Below are 8,863 nucleotides of genomic sequence, written 5' to 3' on the forward strand. Positions count from 1 at the left end.
TAGAGATTTACTGGGACTAAAGATTCGGCCATTTTTCATTTTCAAGTGGTTCAGAATTTAATTCTAAGCGATTATAGTTCAAAACAAAACAAATATTAACTCTAGTTTATTGCCAAGATAGATTTTATAAAATATTACTTGTATTTCTTAAGCATGGCATATCAAAAAATCCCTAGGACTAAGCATACTCCATCAAATGAAATCACAAGTAATTAATTTAAAATCTTATTTCAATTAAAATTGGTGCAAAAAGTAAATAAAGAATTAATTTAAATTACCACATGGATGAAACACGGCCTCCTCCGTCGTCCCAGTGTTGGGTTTTAGCTCATCATAGTAAAAATGCTCTCAAAATATTTCATTGATGCTCAAAAGTGTTTTACAATGAAAAGAAATACAAGAAATTGATGAAAAACAGAACTCTGCGACCCACAGAAGGCGTCCAGAATCAACGACAGAGCTGAGTTGCTGTTGTCGTTGAAGAACTACGACCCACAGAGGACAGTCGATGTTGCTGTTGATAAACGACTGCTTCTGCGAGTCCGTTCTTCGTGTTCTTCAGGCGTGTTAATGGCAGCAGCAGCAGCAGCAGGTAACTTCTCTGCAACTCCTCCTACGCCTCTCTGCTCGCCTCCAAACCTCCCCAAACTCTCGACAGCCTCTCTGTAGCACATTAGGAACATATTTATACGTAATTGAACCATTGAATCTCCTCCATTAATCCAAAAAATCTTCCCATTACTCGGCAGTGAATGAAAATATTCCCGATATTTTTTTCTTTAATTCTCTGATTTGTTACGGATTGTTCCATGTTTTATCTCTTCTCACGCGTCATCCTTGAGCTGTAGGTATTGATTCCAGCCAATAAAATCAACCCATGCACGTCTCTTCCATCCAAGAATTCCAAGAATAGAATATTTTTCTTATTTTAGAATATCTTCCCTGATTTGATTACCACCGGTTATCTAACCAATTTTGACCGAATTGAACACCCATACCAGCTCTATCTAGGCCCTAGGAACAAACCCATTTAATTTGGGCCATTGAATCTCCTTTAATCCCGTCCAAACTTCCAACCCTAAATCTGCCAGTTGATAACAATTTTTTCCCGCCAATTTTGTTTTTTTGAATTTGGGAAGAAGATGTCCTCCCCCTAACCAGAACTTGGGTGCGAATAGCAGCTGCCTTGGGGTGACCTGGGGGTGCCCCTTAGTAATTAGGTTACCCCTTATCCAAAAGCGAGAGTCCGAACAACACTTGTCCTCCGGGTGACAAAATCAACTTTTCGAGCAGAATTTTCCAAAAATGTTTATTTCCAAAAAATACCTACAAATACATAAAATAACAAAATTAGTACAAAATCGAGTGCCAACAATATATAGTATTGAGATCAAATTAGACACAAAAATGTGTCTATCATACACCAATACTCACAGCCGTTCCGTATCCCAACTATCGGGGAATTATCTTCGCGCCCTGAAGGAGTGCTATCTGCGGAGTAAGGGGGAGACGTCGATGACTTGCTACGTCCCCAATCCCGCGGAGAAGGAATGGTATACTCCTGAGAATTTCAATAACTCCTTCGGTGATTACGTCAATAGAAGGAACCGCAAGCCGTGGAGTGTCAGCCTTCGGAATCTCGCTGCTCCTCGGGGCGAGATTCGTCTGTTAAATGAGGTCAGCGATGTCAAGCTGAAGTATGTTCCTGGCACGGAGGGGTCTAGTCATCGGAAACTTTTCCCAGCGCGCGAGAGGATCAAGCGCGACCATGACTACGAGTGGCACGCCACCGTTATCGAAATACTTGGTCCATGGGCTTACAGTTGGATTCCTGGTCCCCGCGGTTGGCGGCCTACCGAGAGTAGCAAGCCACGCGAGTCTCCTCCTGCTCGTTATGGGGATTTCTGTCCCTGGCGTTTGAACTTTGCGGGTATGAATTTTCCTTATGCCCTTGACGTCGTAGAGGGAGACGAGGAGGAAGGTTCTGGTGCTGTACTTCCACCGAAGAATACCTCAACTGCTCAGGTACGCGGATTCTAGCTGCGCTTCTCCTCTTTTAGAAATTCAACTGTTCGGGAAAAATAATTCTTTTTGTGGTGTTGGTTTTCAGGTGTTGAAGAAGAAAAAGATTAAGCCGAAGCAGTCTTCTACCATTGTGATGGGCGAGGCTGAGGCCCAAGAAGAAGTTACTAGTCCAGTGAACGAAGAGTTTGCTGAGGATGAGGAGATTACAGATGGGGAGGAACGTACTGGTACTTCCCCTATCAATGTTGAAGAAGAGGTCTTCGTGGGTCATGATGGTGATGAAGGGAGAAACAAAGCCGTGGTGGCTGATGACGTTGTTATTGGTGACATTTCTGTTCCTGCTGGTGATGTCGCGGATACCCTTCGCACCTATCGAGAATTTTCTTTTGATCGGATGTACTCCACAGGGGAGTTCTTTGACGATTTCCTCGATTTTTCCGAGGAATTCTCTTTACTTTCCCCCAATGATAATTGGGATGTTCTTGGTGGTGATGGTAATGGAGACGCTACTGTTGAAGATGGTGGCGCGGAGGAACATGCTGCACATGTAGGCGCGGAGGAGCATGCCGACATTTGTGCTGAAGGGGCCGTGTCAGAGAAGGGGAAATCGGTCATTGATGCGCCTGCTGGTAATCCTCCACAGTCGCCGACGTCTGAGAGTGAGGACGCCATAATGGATTGGTTCAAGGAAAAGAATCTTCTATTTGTCCCTCATCCCGCCCCTGTTGTTGTTGGGGAAAAGGAATCTACTGCGTATACCCGTCGTATGATGGAGATGTCTTCCAAGGCGCGGGTGTCTGAAGCCTGTGGAAAAAATTTGAGTGTTCCCGAAGCTACCCTTGTGCCGGAGCCTCCTGCTTCCGTTGCAGATATGATGGCCATCGTCGACGGGTATCAATATGGCTTTCCGTAGCAGCGTGTCTTGGAGGTAAATTTTCGTACATACTTCTTCGTGACGATCGAATGCTTCGGTGAAATAATGTTTGTCGTCTTGATGTGTAGATGATGAGGAGTGAGCATTGTAACCACGTGCTGTATCAGTTCTTCAAAGCGAAATCTCTGAAGCTCGAGGCTAAGCTTCGTCACAGAGAAAAGGAATTATCTGCGGATGAGGTGGAAATAGAAGAGCTGAAGAAAAGCCTCAAGGAGAAAGAGAAGCTGGGTGAAGCAGAGGCCGGTCTTCGTTCCGAGCTTGATGTTGTTCGCGCTGAGTTAGGGCAAACTCGCAGCCAAATTTCAGCTTTCACAGGTTTGGTTCTTTTTCCCTCGTAGTATGTCGTCATTCCTCTATTTCTTAGTTGTTCTGTCTGAGTCTCCCCACCCTATCTCCAGTGGGTGGCGTCCCCGAGCTGATATGGCTTCGAAACGAAAGAGCTTGGCAAAAATCTCGTATTAGAGATCTTGTTGAGAAAATTAAGAATGAAGCCAAGAAATGGGATGGTCGGGCTGAGGTATGGCGCGCGAGGCATGTTCAGATGGTCGACATGCAAAATCTGTACAACCATGATCGTGCTTTATTTAATGGCACACTGCTGTGGACACGTGATAGTCTGCGGGAAGCCCGTGAGCGTACTTCCTTGCTGGAGTCTAGGATTCAGCTGTTAGAAGAAGAATTACAGAAGGCTCGATCCATTCCTCTTCCAGGAGTTAAGGATAGTATGCTCTGTCTTGTCAGAGAAAGAGATGATGCCCGTGCCGAAGTCTGCGCTCTCAGCAATGCTCTTGCCGCGTCCCGTGCCGACGTAGCTCGTCAGGCTGAGTCTGAGAGGAATCTTGAAGTGTGTATGTACAGACTTAGCAAAGGGGTCTCAGAGATAAATAAATAGGTCGACCACCTTCGTCACATGGATTCGATGAAGCAGGTAGAATTAGATTCCTGTCAATTTACTCTCACCAACCTTCAACTAGACTATAAGAAATTATCCGCGGAATATGACCATCTTGATGAAGCGCGAGATGCGGTTGTTAATGAGTATGAAGAGGCTTCGGCTTGTTTCGAAGGTATAATCCTATTTCATCGAGTGTGACCGTGTTTTTTCTGCGCTAACTCCGTGGTGTTGTCTTTTTCAGAGCTCGAGGGACACCTTCGCGTCACAAATGAAAAACTTGAAAAGGCTCAATCTTCCTTAGCGCAGCAGGAAGAACAGACCAATCATTTCAAGAATTTAGCGGCAACCCGCGAGGAGGCCGTTGGTGCTGCTTCTAGATAAGTGAATCGGCTATCTTCGTTATTATCCCAAGCCCAACAGCGGAAAACAGTTATTAAGCACAAGGCTCGTTGTCAATTGGCTGAGGAGACGAACAAGATGCTGGAGAGGATAGAACTTGGCCTAAAGAACGAGCATGGTCTTGTGAAGAACTATCCTCGTCGTCCAGTTCCTTCTGCCTTGCCTGGCTCCTCGGGACCCTCTTCTGGTGGGAGCGTCCCTTCAAGTCTTCGGAACAATCCTGCCGATGGGGCGGCAATCTAGGTAGAGACCGCAGCATTTTGTAGAGACCGCGGCATCATTATCCTTCCCTTTTTGTAATCATGTAACAAGAATATTTTTTACCAATATCCTGTAAAAGGAATATTTTTTGATGTGTATCCTTGAATCAACCTTTCACTTTTTGTAATCATCCTTTATGAAATGGATCCTTTTCTTGATATACATGCAATGTTGGTTTGTTTTTATTTTAAGCATTTGTGAAAAAACAAAACAAAGTTTTTTAAGTGTTTGGTGCGATACTGAAGGAAGGTACCTTCGTGATCGTCTTGAGACCTGTCACCCCCTGGCGAATCCTGGGCAGAGGATTCCCAGACGGGGGGGCGGGGCAGGCACGTTCTAGGATATGGAGTAAAATATTTACACACCACTTCGGTAGCCGTCACTCGCGTTTCGACCCGTTCCTTAAGATTGGTTGGGTATCTCTTTCTGCTGGGTGCCTTCCCCCTGGTCTTACCTTATGGACACTGATGGGGGAGCCCTGAGAGATTGTAGATTAACTACTTTCCCCAATATTGTCGGTAGATTCCGCTGACTTGATAATTTGAAAGCTTGTTTGATTGATAGTTGAGGCCTGCAATTCCTCTCCAGAGATAGAAACATGTGGAGCGGTCAGGCTCCCTTCTTCTTCTGGTACACTCCAAGCAGATTCAAGTCTGCGTTGCTTCCTATGGGAAGTATGGTTTGAGCCATTAGCATTCCAAGGATGCCGGAGGACCTCGCCTTTTAGATTACGAAGGTAGTAGGAACCGTTACCCGCAATCGTGTATTATAAAAGGTCCTCCCCACGTAGGTGCTAACTTTCCCCATTTCTTTTCTTGCTGATACCGTGGGATTGTTCTCAACACATACTCCCCTCTACAAAATTCCGAGCTTTACCTTTTTGTTGTACTCCCTTGCTAGTCTTCGTTGATAATTTTCCATCTTTTGTAATGCTACTTCCCTTCTTCCTTCCAAGTCGTCCAACCTTTCTAACATCATATCTGTTGTGAGGTTTTTCTCCCAAGCTTCGGTCTTCGTGGTTGGCATGAGGATTTCCGTAGGTATGACTGCTTCAGCTCCATAAGTTAGAAGAAACGGGGATTCCCCGGTGGCGGATCTTCGTGTTGTCCTGTATGCCCATAACACATTGTGCAGTTGTTCGCACCATCTTCCCTTATGCTCGTCTAATTGTTTTTTGAGTATAAGGGCGAGGGTCTTGTTGGTAGCTTCCGCTTGTCCGTTGCTTTGAGGGTATATGGGGGTGGACTTGTTCTTTCTTATTTTGAAAGTATCGAAGAGCATGTCTATATTTTTCCCTGTAATTGCTTGCCATTATCAGATACAATTTCAGCGGTATACCAAATCTGCAAATGATGTTCTGGAATATGAAAGTAACACATCCGCGTCTCTGATCCTGGCCAAGGCCTTAGCCTCCACCCATTTACTGAAGTAGTCCGTGGCTACTATCAAAAATCGTCTTTCCCTGATCCTTCGATGAAAGGCCCGACGATGTCTACGCCCCATTTTGCAAATGGCCACGGGCTATCGACGGAGTTTAACATTGTTGCCGGCGCGTGGATCTTTTTGGCGAAGCGCTGACATTTCTTCACATCGTCGGGACATCCTCGCGTCATGATCGCGGCCAGTAATATCCTTGCGTTTTTGCTTTGTCAGCTAGTGATCTCATGCCGCTATGATTCCCCGCGTCACCATAATGGATATCATTTAGAATTCGATGCCCCTCTTTCCGGGACAAGCAACGTAGTAATGGTCCAAGGAAGGATTTCTTACAGGACCCCTCCCGAAGATCATATCTTCCCACTTTGGAGAGTATCTTCCTAGCTTGTTTCTGATCCGCAGGTAAGCTTCCTTTTTCGAGAAAGGCATGGATTGTCACCTCCAGTCATCTTCGTTGCTGAAGTCTTCGTCTTGATTTGCTCTTGACAGGATATCTCTTCGTCAAAGTCATTATGGATGTCTTCTCCTACCTGGTCTTCGATATTTTCTTCCACTGTATCTTGATTGGTAGCGAAGGAGAATTGAGATGCAATCGAAGGCTCGTATACCCTTGCTATTTTAATAGCTTCGATTTTTATCCCTCAGCATGGATATATATGCTAGGGCATCCGCGTGCCTGAGGTCCCTTCTGCATAAGTGCCGGAACTTAATGTTCGGGATTTGTGATGCCAATGTTTGGACCAAGGCCATGTAAGCTGAGAGGGTGTCATCGTACACATTATACTCGAGCCCTATTTGCCGTATGACAAGCTGCGAATCACTTGTCAGCCTTACATCGGTTACCCCCATCTCTATTATTATACGAGGGCATGTACGACAGCTTCGTATTCAACAATGTTGTTGGTATGCTCTTTGAATTCCAATCTAAGTGCCTGTATAATCCTTTCTCCGTTGGGGTGATAATGACAATGCCTATTCCTGCTCCTTCCTTATTTTTGATCCGTCGACGAAGACTTCCCATTGTCTTTGACTCGCAGGTTCGAGGATATCCATTGGATCCTTGTTTTCTTCCTCGGCTTCTGGTATTCCCTTAATCTCTTCGTCGTTGTCAAGGGGGAGGTCTGCTAAGAAATCCGCCAGAACTTGGGACTTCCGAGAATGTTGAATTTCATGAATGATGTTGAATTGGTCCAGATGGGTGTTCCATTTGGCTATTCGGCCCACTTTTCCCGTGCTTTTGAGGACTGCTTCCAATGGTGCTTTGCATGGGACCCTGACGAGGTGAGTTAGGAAGTAGGTTCTCAGTTTTTGGGTAGCCCATACCATGCGAGGATGAGTGTTCAATCTTAGTATAGTTTCTTTCCGCAGAATTGAGGGTCTTGCTGACGTAATAGATAGGTTTTCTATCTTTGTATTGGTTTTGACTAATACCGCGCTGACTGCGTCCTCTGTTTGCTATGTACAGTGCCAAAACCTCATCAGGGTCTGGCTTCTGCAGGATCGGGATTGAGCTAGGTTCTTTGATTTTTTGGAATGCTTCCTCGCATTCACGGTCCATTCGAACCTGCTCCCTTTTTTGAGAATATTGAAGAAATGTTTGCATTTGTCCGAAGACCGGCAATAAATCTGCCCAACGCTGCTATGATCCATTGAGCTTCTGTACTTCCTTTAATTCTTTGGGACGGCATCTCTACTATGGCTTGAATCTTTGCTGGGTCTACCTCGATGCCCCTTTTTTTACCAGATACCCGAGGAATTCCCCGAGGTGACACCGAAAGTACATTTCTCCGGATTCACTTTCATGTGATGTTGTCTCATTGCTTCGAAGATATTCCTCAGGTCCTGGTGGTGATCTTTACGCAGCTTGCTTTTGACGAGCATGTCGTCAACGTAGACTTCTAGGGTTCCTCCAATCCATGGCTTGAAGATAGCATCGACCATCCTTTGGTATGTTGCCCCTGCGTTTCGAAGTCCGAAAGGCATTCTAGTGTAGCAATAAAGGCCATGTGGGGTGTAGAACTGTGTGTGGCTGATCTTCTTCTGCCAGGGCTACTTGGTTGTAGCCAGAATGTCCATCCATGAATGACAGTTCTTCATATCCTTCTACTGCTTCTACCAGTTGATCTATGCTCGGCAGGGGATAGCTGTCCTTTGGACATGCCTTGTTGAGATTAGTAAAGTCGATGCATATTCTAACCCCTCCATTTTTCTTAGGAACAATGACCATGTTGGAGATCCAGGTAGGATACTTGACTTCCTTGATAAATCCTGCGTCTAGTAGTTCCGAAGTTCTGTTTCTACTGCCTCATGATACTCTGGAGCTACTTTTCGTATTTTCTGCCTGAACGGGGGCGTGCCCGGTTTGATGCGTAGCTCATGTTGGATTACTTTTGGGTCAATCCCCGGCATATCTCCTAGCTTCCAGGCGAACACATCCGCGTATTCCTTAAGTAATTTGGTTAAGGAATGTTCCCTTCCTTCGTCCATTATGGTCCCGATTTTGATCATCTTCGGGTTTCTTCCGTTCCTATGTTGATTTCTTTTTTACGGGCTCCACTGGTGTGAACACAGGCTTCGGGTTTCCGAGGACTGGGACGTTCTTTAATTGCTATTTAGCGTGTTTCTGTTCTTCGCTGGTTGTTGAAGTACTTGTTTCTGTGCTTAGGACATTATCATCTTTCGTCAAGCCCTTCCCTGTAGTTTCCTTGAGGAACAGGTCTATGGCCTTCTCTTTCGCGGTTTCTTGATTTTTTACTCTTCGGATTTTTCGCTGCTCTTCTTGCTCGTTGTTGATATGATCCTGAGTGGCCTGGCACTCTCGCGTTGTGATCCGATCTCCCTTGATTTCCATTACTCCCTCAGGTGTTGGAAATCTGAGATATTGATGGTATGTTGCCGCAACTCCTTTGAGC

This window comes from Papaver somniferum, unplaced genomic scaffold (genome assembly GCF_003573695.1).
Source record: "Papaver somniferum cultivar HN1 unplaced genomic scaffold, ASM357369v1 unplaced-scaffold_133, whole genome shotgun sequence".
NCBI lineage: Eukaryota > Viridiplantae > Streptophyta > Magnoliopsida > Ranunculales > Papaveraceae > Papaver > Papaver somniferum.